General features: G+C 51.6%; 1 protein-coding gene across 1 annotated transcript in view; it reads left to right on the top strand.

Annotated features, from left to right (window-relative positions):
- The window catches only part of FAM13B (family with sequence similarity 13 member B), a 333,002-nt gene that overhangs the window by 15,519 nt on the left and 302,748 nt on the right, over nucleotides 1–14,735 (top strand). Inside the window, exon 2 of the mRNA XM_078664100.1 lies at nucleotides 14,420–14,581. The gene's annotated coding sequence lies outside the window, so the exon portion shown is untranslated. The remainder of the gene's footprint in view (nucleotides 1–14,419; nucleotides 14,582–14,735) is intronic.

Raw genomic sequence — 14,735 nt, 5'->3', positions numbered from 1 at the left:
GGTATGTCAGTGGTGGGAGTGAGCTGCATCGGGGGTATATCAGTGGTGGGAGTGAGCTGCATCGGGGGTATATCAGTGGTGGGAGTGAGCTGCATCGGGGGTATATCAGTGGTGGGAGTGAGCTGCATCGGGGGTATGTCAGTGGTGGGAGTGAGCTGCATCGGGGGGGTTGTCAGTGGTGGGAGTGAGCTGCATTGGGGGGGTTGTCAGTGGTGGGAGTGAGATGCATCGGGGGTATGTCAGTGGTGGGAGTGAGCTGCATCGGGGGTATGTCAGTGGTGGGAGTGAGCTGCATCGGGGGTATGTCAGTGGTGGGAGTGAGCTGCATCGGGGGTATGTCAGTGGTGGGAGTGAGCTGCATCGGGGGTATGTCAGTGGTGGGAGTGAGATGCATCGGGGGTATGTCAGTGGTGGGAGTGAGATGCATCGGGGGAGTATGTCAGTGGTGGGAGTGAGCTGCATCGGGGGAGTATGTCAGTGGTGGGAGTGAGCTGCATCGGGGGAGTATGTCAGTGGTGGGAGTGAGCTGCATCGGGGGAGTATGTCAGTGGTGGGAGGGAACTGCAGCCGGGGGATGTCAGTGGTGGGAGTGAGCTGCAGCGGGGGGATGTCAGTGGTGGGAGGGAGCTGCAGCCGGGGGGATGTAAGTGGTGGGAGTGAGCTGCAGCGGGGGGATGTCAGTGGTGGGAGTGAGCTGCAGCCGGGGGGATGTCAGTGGTGGGAGTGAGCTGCAGCCGGGGGGATGTCAGTGGTGGGAGTGAGCTGCAGCCGGGGGGATGTCAGTGGTGGGAGTGAGCTGCAGCCGGGGGGATGTCAGTGGTGGGAGTGAGCTGCAGCCGGGGGGATGTCAGTGGTGGGAGTGAGCTGCAGCCGGGGGGATGTCAGTGGTGGGAGTGAGCTGCAGCCGGGGGATGTCAGTGGTGGGAGTGAGCTGCATCAGGAGGGGGGGTAGGGAGTGAGCTGTATCAGGAGGGGGTAGGGAGTACAGGGGGTGGGGGAAGGAAGTGAGCTGCATCAGGAGGGGGGGGTAGGGAATACCAGGCGTGGGAGTGAGGTAGATAGTGGGGGGGGAGGGGGAGTTAAGAGTACAATGGGGGGGTCGGTGGCAGGAATGAGCTGCATCGGGAGGGATGTAGGGAGTACCGGGGGGTGGGAGTGAGCTACATGGGGGGGAGTAGGGAGCACAATTGGGTGGGGGGGGTCAGTTGTGGGAGTGATCTTCATCAGGAGCGAGAAGGGAGCTCCGGGGGGGTTAGTGGTGGGAGTGAGCAGCATCAGGAGATGGCTCTGTATCCCGAGGTTGACTCGCAGTTTATTTTTACATTAAAAGTGAATTAACAGTAATCAAAAACATAACAATATTAAGGTTTAAGAATTTTAGAGCCACGTACACGTCTTCCTTTCACTTTGTATCAACTTGTACAGTTTGGATTGATCGAAGAAGAAATGACCTCGTAAATATTGTCCCATGCAAGCCAAGGGCCCCTACTTTGTCCAAGTGTGTTTACTCTGCAACTCATTAAGTGTGTTGTCACTAGTGAAGCTAGGTCGGCTGATCGGAGGTGTCTCTTGGGTGCGAGGGATGGTGGCCAGAGAGGGGTGCGTGGGATGGTGGCCAGAGATGTCGGCTGATCGGAGGTGTCTCTTGGGTGCGAGGAATGGTGGCCAGAGAGGTCGGCTGATCGGAGGTGTCTCTTGGGTGCGTGGGATGGTGGCCAGAGAGGGGTGCGTGGGATGGTGGCCAGAGAGGTCGGCTGATCGGAGGTGTCTCTTGGGTGCGAGGAATGGTGGCCAGAGAGGTCAGCTAATCTGAGCTATCTCTTGGGTGCGAGGGATGGTGGCCAGAGAGGGGTGCGAGGGATGGTGGCCAGAGAGGTCGGCTGATCGGAGGTGTCTCTTGGGTGCGAGGGATGGTGGCCAGAGAGGGGTGCGAGGGATGGTGGCCAGAGAGGTCGGCTGATCGGAGGTGTCTCTTGGGTGCGAGGGATGGTGGCCAGAGAGGGGTGCGAGGGATGGTGGCCAGAGAGGTCGGCTGATCGGAGGTGTCTCTTGGGTGCGAGGGATGGTGGCCAGAGAGGGGTGCGAGGGATGGTGGCCAGAGAGGTCGGCTGATCGGAGGTGTCTCTTGGGTGCGAGGGATGGTGGCCAGAGAGGTCGGCTGATCGGAGGTGTCTCTTGGTACCAGGGATGGTGGCCAGAGAGGTCAGCTAATCTGAGCTATCTCTTGGGTGCGTGGGATGGTGGCCAGAGAGGTCGGCTGATCGAGGTGTCTCTTGGGTGCGAGGGATGGTGGCCAGAGAGGTCGGCTGATCGGAGGTGTCTCTTGGGTGCGAGGGATGGTGGCCAGAGAGGTCGGCTGATCGGAGGTGTCTCTTGGGTGCGAGGGATGGTGGCCAGAGAGGTCGGCTGATCGGAGGTGTCTCTAGGGTGCGAGGGATGGTGGCCAGAGAGGTCGGCTGATCGGAGGTGTCTCTTGGGTGCGAGGGATGGTGGCCAGAGAGGTCGGCTGATCGGAGGTGTCTCTTGGGTGCGAGGGATGGTGGCCAGAGAGGTCGGCTGATCGGAGGTGTCTCTTGGGTGCGAGGAATGGTGGCCAGAGAGGTCGGCTGATCGGAGGTGTCTCTTGGGTGCGAGGGATGGTGGCCAGAGAGGTCGGCTGATCGGAGGTGTCTCTTGGGTGCGAGGAATGGTGGCCAGAGAGGGGTGCGAGGGATGGTGGCCAGAGAGGTCGGCTGATCGGAGGTGTCTCTTGGGTGCGAGGGATGGTGGCCAGAGAGGGGTGCGAGGGATGGTGGCCAGAGAGGTCGGCTGATCGGAGGTGTCTCTTGGGTGCGAGGGATGGTGGCCAGAGAGGTCGGCTGATCGGAGGTGTCTCTTGGGTGCGAGGGATGGTGGCCAGAGAGGTCGGCTGATCGGAGGTGTCTCTTGGGTGCGAGGAATGGTGGCCAGAGAGGTCGGCTGATCGGAGGTGTCTCTTGGGTGCGAGGGATGGTGGCCAGAGAGGGGTGCGAGGGATGGTGGCCAGAGAGGTCGGCTGATCGGAGGTGTCTCTTGGGTGCGAGGGATGGTGGCCAGAGAGGGGTGCGTGGGATGGTGGCCAGAGAGGTCGGCTGATCGAGGTGTCTCTTGGGTGCGAGGGATGGTGGCCAGAGAGGTCGGCTGATCGGAGGTGTCTCTTGGGTGCGAGGGATGGTGGCCAGAGAGGTCGGCTGATCGGAGGTGTCTCTTGGGTGCGTGGGATGGTGGCCAGAGAGGGGTGCGAGGGATGGTGGCCAGAGAGGTCGGCTGATCGAGGTGTCTCTTGGGTGCGAGGGATGGTGGCCAGAGAGGTCGGCTGATCGGAGGTGTCTCTTGGGTGCGAGGGATGGTGGCCAGAGAGGTCGGCTGATCGGAGGTGTCTCTTGGGTGCGAGGGATGGTGGCCAGAGAGGTCGGCTGTGTCTCTTGGGTGCGTGGGATGGTGGCCAGAGAGGTCGGCTGTGTCTCTTGGGTGCGTGGGATGGTGGCCAGAGAGGTCGGCTGATCGAGGTGTCTCTTGGGTGCGAGGGATGGTGGCCAGAGAGGGGTGCGAGGGATGGTGGCCAGAGAGGTCGGCTGATCGAGGTGTCTCTTGGGTGCGAGGGATGGTGGCCAGAGAGTTCGGCTGATCGGAGGTGTTGGACCTGGGCCTCTTGGCAGGGTCATCCCTAAACTTTTTGCCTTCCTCCAATACTCTCTCTGACCTGTTTTTGTTGGTTTAATGACTCTGGGCACTTTGCCACTGCTGACCAGTGCCAAAGTGCATATGCTCTCCCTGTTGTAAAGTGTACATGTGATTGATGTCCATGATTGGTTCATTGGATTTACTGTTAGTCCCCAGTAAAGTGCACCAGGAGTGCCAGGGCTTGTGAATGCCAATACTGCTAGTGGGCCTGCAGCGCTGGTTGCGCCACCCACAGAAGCAGCCTTTAAAATGTGTCTAGGGTCTGCCATTGCAGAACCTGCGTGCAGTCTGGTACTGTCATGCTAGCTGGGCAAGTACACACACTTGCCAGCCCCTAAACCTTCCCTTAACTTCCTATTAGTCACCCCTATGGTAGGCCTGAGGGCAGGGTGCATTGTAAGTGGAAGGTAGGACATGCTGTGGTGTGTGTGGCATGTTCTAATAGTGAATTACTGCCAAATTCGTTTTTCACTATTGTAAGGCTACCAGTTCCCTTCTAGGCCAGTTGGGCTACTGGAATTATTACACTCTATAATCCCAGCAGGCTCAGGGAACATGGTAGAAATTAATGTTTAGTATGCCTGAACTCAGAATAATAAAATACTTCTTTTAGTAAAGTTTATTTTAATATCCTGTGTTTGCAAATGCTACTTTTAGAAAGTTAGCATTTGCTGGCCTAACCCTTTCAGCCCGCCTCTGCTTGGATGTGGATCTGACTGTCTGGTGTGTGTGAGTGACAGGGCTGGGAGTTGACAGGTAGTGATTAGCAGGATGACCCCTTAGTGGGGGGTGGGAGTTTCCCCTGAATGATGCATCAGGCTGTGCCCCTGCCTCCACAATGCTGGCTCCGCCCTCCTGGGGAGCGACTGATGACTCAGCCTGCACCTGGCCCAGGAAGGACCGAAGCCTGTCAACAAGGTGCTCAAGCTGCCCCTGCCTTCACAATGCCGGCTCCGCCCCCCTGGGGAGCGGCTGATGTGCCTGCCCTCACACTGAATGCAAAAGCCAGAAGTACCCACAACAAGTGCTCAGAGACTGGAGCAGTTATGCAGAGGCCCCCCTGGCTTGCTAGAACAAAAGAAACTGGGTATAAAAGAAGGAGCCCTGCTCCTTGTAAATTAGATCCTGTTTGTGCTACAGAGGAAACTCTGCCCGAAGAGAAGGACCTGGAAGGACTACAAGGAGGAGTACTGACTCTGGCCTGTGTCTGGTGCCTTGCTGCCAAAGGAGAGGAAGAGAAAAGACTACAAGAGACTTTTGCTTTTATTTTGAACTTTGTGCCAAACTCTGCTGAAAGATCTCCAAGGGCTTGCTGTTGAACTTGCCCCCTGACCAGCGCTCCAGGAACAGTGAGCGCTAACCCCTGACCAAGGCATCTGCTGTGTGTGCTGCTTATCGCTGCAGCGCTGATTGAGGAGGACGAGGGCATCCATCCCCCTGCACACCGTGACCGTGGGGTCAGCCAGTCGCCCTAGCACCGTGAGGCCCAGCCGCCGCTGGCCCAAGCATCGTGACGGCGTCTGCCTTCTGCCCCACACGAACAAAGTAACGGAGGACCCGTCCGGTCCAAGCATCGAGGTCTACTGGGCCCCAGCGCCGTAGACTCCCCCGCAAAGATGGACTGCCGCCCTTCTGTCCTCCCCCCGCTATCAGCGTTCTGCCTGCTGCCCCGCTGAAGAGACATCACCGCGACAGGCACTTTGGCTGGGTACGTCCCGCACTTGGGGACCGTACTGCCACTGCGCCACACCCAGCCGCCGCCGTCAGGACGAAAGAGAAGACTGAGTAAAAGGACCTGAGCCCCCATCGAGCACCGCCGCCCCCGGGTGACCCGTGACCTGCTGCCTCGAGCCGCCGCTCGCCTCGCCCGTCAAGGAAGCAACGCGACGTGGGACAGCTCCCCCTTCAGCCGTCCTCTTCGAAGATCACCGCAAGAATTTAGAAAGGTACTGTGTCCCTGCCTTCACGGTGCGAGCGCTCTGCAATCCGAGCCCGCACCGCGCTCTGTGACCTCGGGCGCCCCGGGAGCCTCGCAGCTGCTGTCTGCTTGGCAGCGCGAGCCGCCCTCGAGTCAGAGGCTCGCTCTGCTCCTGGCCCCCGAGGCCCCGCCTGACGCCCCCTGTGGCCCACGGCCCCCGCTCCCCGAGTCGAGCCCCGAAGTGTGACTCAGTTCTAGCGCGGAGACAGCAGGAAGCGCCTCGAAGCGCTATAAGACACTGGAACCTTTTTAAACCTGGGCAGAAGGCCCAAAAGAGTGCTTTTATTTCACGAACTGTGACTTTGATAAAGAATACTGGAACCTGCATTGAAGAAGTAACCAAGACTGTATTTACAAGCCTGCTTGAAATTTATATAAAGAATATATATTTTTACAAATACAGTTTGGTGTCATTGTGTGGTGGGTTGGTTGTGATGGTGTAATACTGCAGATGTTTAACCCTATATGCCCCAGAGATTAGCCTAAGACTGCTTAAGCCACACTACCTAGAGGGTAAGCAGAGGTTGTCTTGAAGGTAACCCTCAGCCCTGACGGGGAAGAGAGAGGCCCTGCTTGTCGCCAGTGCTGCACTGCGCCAACCAGAGACTCCCCCTTCCTACAGGAGGTGTCTCTTGGGTGCGAGGAATGGTGGCCAGAGAGGTCGGCTGATCGGAGGTGTCTCTTGGGTGCGAGGAATGGTGGCCAGAGAGGTCGGCTGATCGGCGGTGTCTCTTGGGTGCGAGGAATGGTGGCCAGAGAGGGGTGCGTGGGATGGTGGCCAGAGAGGTCGGCTGATCGGAGGTGTCTCTTGGGTGCGAGGAATGGTGGCCAGAGAGGTCGGCTGATCGGCGGTGTCTCTTGGGTGCGAGGAATGGTGGCCAGAGAGGGGTGCGTGGGATGGTGGCCAGAGAGGTCGGCTGATCGAGGTGTCTCTTGGGTGCGAGGGATGGTGGCCAGAGAGGGGTGCGAGGGATGGTGGCCAGAGAGGTTGGCTGATCGGCGGTGTCTCTTGGGTGCGAGGGATGGTGGCCAGAGAGGGGTGCGAGGGATGGTGGCCAGAGAGGTTGGCTGATCTGCGGTGTCTCTTGGGTGCGAGGGATGGTGGCCAGAGAGGGGTGCGAGGGATGGTGGCCAGAGAGGGGTGCGAGGGATGGTGGCCAGAGAGGTCGGCTGATCGAGGTGTCTCTTGGGTGCGAGGGATGGTGGCCAGAGAGGTCGGCTGATCGGAGGTGTCTCTTGGGTGCGAGGGATGGTGGCCAGAGAGGGGTGCGAGGGATGGTGGCCAGAGAGGTTGGCTGATCGGCGGTGTCTCTTGGGTGCGAGGGATGGTGGCCAGAGAGGGGTGCGAGGGATGGTGGCCAGAGAGGGGTGCGAGGGATGGTGGCCAGAGAGGGGTGCGAGGGATGGTGGCCAGAGAAGTCGGCTGATCGGAGGTGTCTCTTGGGTGCATGAGTTCTCTCACATAATGAACTGGTTGGATTGTATCTAGTGCTAACAGTGACATAAAACCAGTCTCGAATCTCGTAACAGTGAGGATTGAAAATTGTAAATTAAATTAGCAAATGAACAATGGAAACATTTTTTGAAGCTATATTATTATTTTAGAAGGGAAAACAATTGCACTGTAAAAAAACACACATGGGAGCATTTGTAGTGTTTGTCCATGTGATGGAAGTCTTGCATATCCACAATACATTTTGGAGAAATGATTGATTACATCGCAGAGACACACCTGGTGGCATAGTTACTAACATGTTACTGCCACTTTGGTTTATCGATTGCAACTCCCAAGTAAATATATTAGAAACATGTTCACTAGGAGAACAGTCCATAACCAATTAAAATGCCGGTTTAGAATGCCACGAAAGGCTGAGTTTTTTGCTAAGTTACTCCTACGTCTGTTGGTCTTGTCATATTCTTAAACCTGTTGAAGTGTTAGTGAGCTTCAGGGTTTGTTGCTCGGTGATTGTCTACGGTGCCTCAGGTTTGGTTGCTCGGTGATAGTCTTTGGCGCTTCAGGTTTGTTTGGTTGCTTGGTGATTGTCTTCGGTGCCTCAGGTTTGGTTGCTCGGTGATGGTCTTTGGCGCTTCAGGTTTGGTTGCTTGGTGATCGTCTTCGGCGCCTCAGGTATGGTTGCTCGGTGATAGTCTTCGGCGCCTCAGGTTTGGTTGCTCGGTGATGGTCTTTGGCGCTTCAGGTTTGGTTGCTCGGTGATCGTCTTTGGCACTTCAGGTTTGATTGCTTTGTGTTGTCTTTGGCGCTTCAGGTTTGGTTGCTTGGTGATTCTTCGGTGCCTCAGGTTGGTATGTTTGCTTCACACTCACCAAGGCCACACCTCTTGGGTCACAAATAGTGCAGGGTGTTTCTCTTTCTGACTAACTTGTTTTACCAATCAGTTTTCATAATTCACATGTGAAACACATTCCATAATGGGACGCAATACTTGTACTTTTACTACAGGTCTGTGGATTTTATAGACCAGTTCAGTCTACACGAAACGCTACAGGACTAAAGGCATGAATTTAGACACCTTGCTAAGCAGGCTACTTTTGTTTGGACTACATCAGCGCAAGACCGCCTCCGAGACTGTCCTTGCCCCATTCTGTGATTGTTGGCTTATGATACTTAGTTCTTAGGTCTCACCCTACATGTGAAAAGTACAGTATGTCATCACTAGAAACTATTTCCATCTGACATTAGGAGACACTGCAGTAAAGGGGACATTGCTGTCTTCTAGTGTCGCTCAATTTGTGAAATGGGTAAATATAGCATCCTAAAAAAAAAATTACATTTGAGGTTATGTGCATCAATCAATCAGGGGTTTATCAAGCATGCATTTGCCAGTGAGGGTCTCAAGGTGCTGGGGGGCTGGGGGGGGGAGGGGGTGCAGCTCCGGATTAGTCGAAGAGCCAGGTCTTGAGTCTCCTCCTGAAGGTGTGCAGAGTTGGGGAGTGTCTGATGCTGACTGGGAGCTCGTTCCAGGTCTTTACTGAGATGTAGGAGAAGGCTCTCCCACCGGTTCTGCGGATGCGTGGCGTCTCTGCCAGGGCAAGGTCCACGGAGCGGAGGTTCCTTTTGGGTATGTGGACGGAGTCTCTCGTTAAGGTATTTGGGTCCACTGTTCTGGAGAGATTTGTAGGCGTGGGTGAGAAGCTTGAATGTTACTCTCTTCTCGAGGGGGAGCCAGTGGAGGTCTCGTATGTGCTGGGTCATGTGCTCGTGTCATGGGGTTCCGAGGACGAGTCTGGCTGCGGTGTTCTGGATAGATTGGAGCTTGTGTAGCAGGGTTTTGTTGATTCCGGCGTAGAGGGTGTTACTGTATCCAGTCTGCTGGTTATAAGTGCGTGGGTGTTGGTCTTTCTGCATCAGAGGGTATCCACTTGAAGGTCTTACGGCGGATGTGGAGGGAGTTGAAGCAGGTTGATGTGACAGCGTTGGTCTGGCGGTTCATAGTGAGGGAGGAGTCTAGAATGATGCAGCGGTTCTGGGCGTGGTCTGTCAGGGTGGGTGGGTTTCTGAGCGCAGGGGGCCGCAGTAGATGCTTTTGCATACCTTGACCCGTGTAAGAGTGAGGGCGCTCTAACCTGAACAGCGATTGTTCATGAAGTAAAAATACGGTGTAGCCACGAATCCTGTAAATACATTCAAACTGGTTCATGGTAGGAATCCACCTGGTTAAAGACCAGATGAAAACAGGCTGATAGAGCACGCAGGTCACCCGACTACAAATTTACCATACTCACCTGGGACCATAATCATTTACACATTTACTTAATCAGGTATCCTTAGCTCTACTACCAGATATTTTATTCTACTAGGTCCTTTACCCTTGACTTACCAATCCTTGTCACTGGTACCTATAACCTATTGGATCAGGGAGTTAGAATAATAGGTAGCAAGTAACATATGCACTCATATAATAACCACAGACTCGGGACAGTTAAAACTCTTTATCTAAATTTCATCATAAGTCATGATCCAGAGATTAAAAGCAATAAGACTATCAATAACCAAGATTAGAAACAGTGTATAACTATGCAAAAGATATATTATGCCAATCATTTAGCAATGTAAAGGGAAGGTAAAAACAAGGAACATGCTGGAATAAAAGCTCTGCCCATTTCCCACCTATCTTTTCAATTGGCTCCTCTTGCAGCCTTTTCAAAATTGTTGCTTTTCATTTGTGAATAGGCTTAGTAGTCCCTCCTTGTCTGCATTTAAAACCTGCCTTGAGAACTAGACATTTTACTTGTGGTCTTACACAATCTGCTTTATCTAGTCGGTAAGGACTTATTTCTTCAATGTCTCTTCTAGCAGCCACAACAGGCTCTCCCTAACCCATCCTATTTCCTGACAGCGCTGGGCACGATCATGGACGCTGCGCTTTATTTAAAAATTGCTCTCTGCTCTCTGCACTGTGCATCACATTTGCATGCGCTGTGCTGATTAACAAATGCTTTATTATTTCTTTGACTCGTCAGTTGCAATGATTTCACTTTAAGATCATCCACACACATTTCTGCCCTGTCTAAAGGAAGGGGCGTGGCCGACATTAAAGTGAAGGCACATCATGGGGCGCTTTAACCCCCCAAAAAATGTTTGCCACTTTCTAGGTGACTTTGTTTCACCCAGCACGTTTTCTGATGATTGGGACTTTGAGACTATTAATAATATGATGTCAGATTTAGAGATGTCTGCAAAATTCACAAATCATGAATACTTGGAAGGTTCATCAAATTATGCACAAATGTATTGCTATAATCATTATGGCCATCATTATTTGTACAAATCTGCAAACCCTAGAAATGGTTATACCTTCAATCAATGGGAACATTGTCCAACGCCACCAAAAGGTAGCTCAAAAACATTCTAAGAAAAATGTCCATACTTCTCAGGGTTTAATACCACAAATCTGGAAACGTTTTACTTTCAAAATGTTAATAAGACAGGAATGAAAAGTATGTTGACTAATCCAAAGCACATTTATTCAGGAGCCTTTTATACCCAGATGTCCTCGTTAGGTTTTGACTTTTGGAGTGACAACATCGAAACAAAAACTGTCTGGGGCTCAAAAGACTGGCAAGTGCGGGGAATAGAAGCTTTATTTCGAGCATGCATTATCCCTGAACAAATAATGTTTTTGAACGACCCTGTGCAACAGACATCCTGTCTTGGCATAGCCAAGATAAAAGATTTGAACAAACCATCTGTACCTACACCTACATCTTATAGCAAAAACACTTCAGAAGGAGGGGTCGACATAAAAACTATTTTATTTAAAAACAGAACTGATCCTGATTGGAAATAATGGTTGCTCTGGCCCACAGACACGAATAACTGTCAAGGTAGATTCCTGAACAAAACACAAGGGTTTACAGTAACCAGGCTAGATCCAAGATATGTGCAGAGACAACATCCAGGGATAGTAACAACATAGTGGTTACAAAAATCCACACTTAGAGGTTAAACAACACTTACCTTTACTTAAAGATGGCGTTGATTTAAGGGACTTCTTATCAGGTCCAGCAAAACGACGTCATAAATGTTTCATATATGCAGGTATATATACCATTTATAATAAAGCTTGGAAAGCGACACAGGCAGAGACTGCAGAAAGAATACGAGAAATTGATCGTATTAATTTAGAGAAATCTGTCTGTAGTTGACAATGGGTTAACAGCCCTGTCATCCAGAATGTATTCTTTGGACAGCATAGTATCCTCTGCCATAGATATAATGGAACAGGACTTGCTCATGCTGCAGCATGGACAGTCACAATTACGTTCTATAATGCTTTTAGGCTGGAAGTTGCAAAATCTTCGCTCAGGCTACATGCCATGGCGTCTAATCAACACCACGTCATTGTTTTCTGAATTTAACCTTACAGATAAACAAATCACTCTGGCACAAAGAGGAGCAGACTATACGGTGCTGAGCATTGAATAACTGGAAAAATTACGGGATAATCACTCTGCCTGTCACAATTTTCAATACTGTTTAAAACATATACCAGTGGCCGTGTATGAAAGGTTGAGTAAGGAATACATGAAGTCAACCTGGGAATTACTATACACACACAAATGTTGGAGTGGGGGAAAAGAAGTATTCCTTAGTGGTACACAATGTAAGAGCGCACTAAGCGGTACACTTTTATGCCACGGTATTAATTTGCATGGAGCCTGTGAAGGTTCTTCGAACAACTTATCCTGCCACCTGCAAGGTTCTCCAGCAGCAGTGATAGATCCAATTTTTAGGCAGCTTTGTAACGGGAGCTATATAATTTTGAATGATCACAGCTGTTGTGGCATGATGCCGGGAATAGCCTATCTCGTACCTGTGTCAGCCAGGGTCACTTGTTGGATGCAAGTATTGTTTCCTAAAGCTAAGACAGACGGGGAGTCGCCGTTATGGCCTTCACTGAACATCTCTTCTATTCAAATTGATTCTTTAAGCAGAATGAAAGCCATTTTTTTACAAAAAACTGTGCCACTTATCTCGTCCAAAGAGACGTATGAACTACAAGTTGCAAGGTCCTCTGCAAATTAATTAATTTTAAAATACAGCAAAAGCTAGTGCCAAAGGATTTTTAGACCGAGAAACCTCATTAAAATAGAGCATTCTGATTGTCTAAAACCCTGAGACCGGTCCTGAGGGCCCGAGTGCTGTGGTTGGCTGACCGCAAGATAAAGAGAAATGTTGCGACCACCATTACAGTAGACTGCGATTCCCAAGAATACATTTTATGAAAGGATATAACTGGGCAGGGGAGAGACACCCTTCCTCACTAACCCATTCTCTTGGTGGAAGGGTCCCAGAAAAAAAAATGGCGTCCTCACAATTCCGAGGCAGCCTGCATGGCGCAGGAGTTCTACTGTACCAGGCGAAAAAGGTCTTTCCCACGGTTGTAGGCTGCGAAATCTTACTTTCTGTTAAACATTGAAATTTACTGAAAACATAGGTTAAAATGGAGTTATATGTAGGTCTTCTGATATTAAACAACAAAACTGCCATTTTAAAACCAAAAGAATCGACATCTCACTAGTCTTGGTGTGAGAGACTGGTATTGTCTGATGCAACTCATCACTGAGCATCCAACGTCCTCAGATTGCCTGGGTGGGTCTTGGATCGACATGTCCGGGCGCAGTGCCTTTCCTCTTGAGAGACTTCCCCACTACCTTCTCCATTCATCGCTTGTTCGTTTTGGGCCCTCAGTTCATCGGAACAACTTCCCTCTCCTCACCTGGGCCCGACTACTTTGTGCGGCAGGGTATTGTTGCCCGGATTGGGCCTGGAAAGTGAGAGTGGCTGACAGGGTCAAAGGGGCACTTCTGAGAATGATTGGAAGTAGATCAAGAGACTGCATGTGGAACTCACCCACCCCTCTTTGCAGAGCTTGGCTGGTACCAGAAGGCCTCTGTGGAACCCTTTTCAGTGCCCAACTTTTGCCCTCATTCTGCTCTGCATTCTGTGGGTGAACTTCTCGAGAGGTGGGTAATGCGCCCCCCCCTTGATGACTGCCCCCTAATTAGTCCTGCTACCTACCCCAACCTTCTTCCCTGAGACCCTGAACTAAGTGGGACTTCGGCCGCGAGTGGCTGAGTATTCGGGGAGAGGGCTGGTGAACTCCAATCTGTGGGTGTTTGTGCAGTCGAGTGAGTTGGACAGGAGGTTTGGGCCAAGGGGTCTCTGCAGTGTGTTACCACTTGACCGGGAGGACATCAGTTGCACCACATTGTGCTACTGTGTGCGTATGTGTTTGAGGGCGTTTCATGCAAACTTGCCTGATATCTGTTGCATAGCATATCTGTGCTAAGTGAGTATGCGTGGGAGTGACAGTCTGAGGACCACTTGTGATTGATGACACTGGCCGTCGGTGCTGCGTTACATGTTCCTTTCATGACCGAAGAACACTGTTTGACATTGCGTTTACCTGTGACCTCTGCCTGCGGTGCTGCCAAAAAGTGTTATAATTTCTTGTATGTACATATTTCCGATATTGTGACCTGCGGTGCACCCTATAACTGTGTGATGCTGAATTATAAGAGTTACACAGGTGGGCCTAGGTTTGATCATGTGTTGGATGGCATAATTGTGTGTTGGGAGGTAAAGGGGCGGCCGTGTAGGGTATTTACCAAGTGTGCATAGTACTGAGGTCATTTCAACACTGTTGGGCATAGTATTGTTAGTCATATTTCCAAGTGTGATTATGCCCAGAAGTACATTGTTAATGTAGTGTTGACTGTTTTCAATATAAATATTATTTACATACATTGTGTGAAGTCTCGTTCGTGACGCTCCAGTTTATTTATTGTGAGTCAGTGCTGTGCCAATACTTTACACATTGCCTCTGTGATAAGCCTGACCGCTCAGTGCCACGCTACCGAAGGGTGGGCACAGGTTCTAAAGTGAGTGTAATCGCCCACTGTTCTGCCTGGTTAGGGCCTTGCCTCAGCTAACCAGAATGTGCCAGGTCCAACGGGCTCAGTACTTTTCATATGGTTTTCTGGGGTATTTGGGTTGCCTTAGAGTGTGTGTGGGCTGATTGACAGTGCAGTGGGAAAGGGTTTGGTTGGCTAGCCTGAAAACTAGCTGTGGAGGAGTCGAGCTGTGTGCTTGATTGTTCTCTAGTAGCCCCAGAGAGGCAGACGCAGGGGTGAAACTCCTTCGAACGTTTCATTAGAAGCCACTTCATTCCGAAGGTTTGCATTGGTTTTTAACACTGACCCCTTGTTTTCCAGATTACCTGCTGAAGTGCTGTCTAAGGTTCACGCTTCTTCAATGAGGAACTACCGGCTCATCTTCTGCCACAATCTCAAACAACCATAAATGCCGAGAGCATGCTTGCTGACTGAGGGGAGCTGGCACACAAACCTTTCTTTCACATTGGTCTTCAGACTCTGGTAAGTTTCCTCAACCCACACGTGCAACTGGCAGTGCGTACTTGTGTCTGGTGTTGGACTTAGTTTAATCAGCCTGATCTGGCACCACCTGATGGGTCAGCTTGAATGGGGCTCTGTCTTGGCTGTGTTTTCATGGCCACAGGGACCAAAAAAT

This window comes from Lissotriton helveticus, chromosome 10, assembly GCF_964261635.1.
Source record: "Lissotriton helveticus chromosome 10, aLisHel1.1, whole genome shotgun sequence".
Taxonomy (NCBI): Eukaryota; Metazoa; Chordata; class Amphibia; order Caudata; family Salamandridae; genus Lissotriton; species Lissotriton helveticus.
Note: the sequence above shows the minus strand (reverse complement) of the source record. Positions and strands in the feature narration are given on the sequence as shown.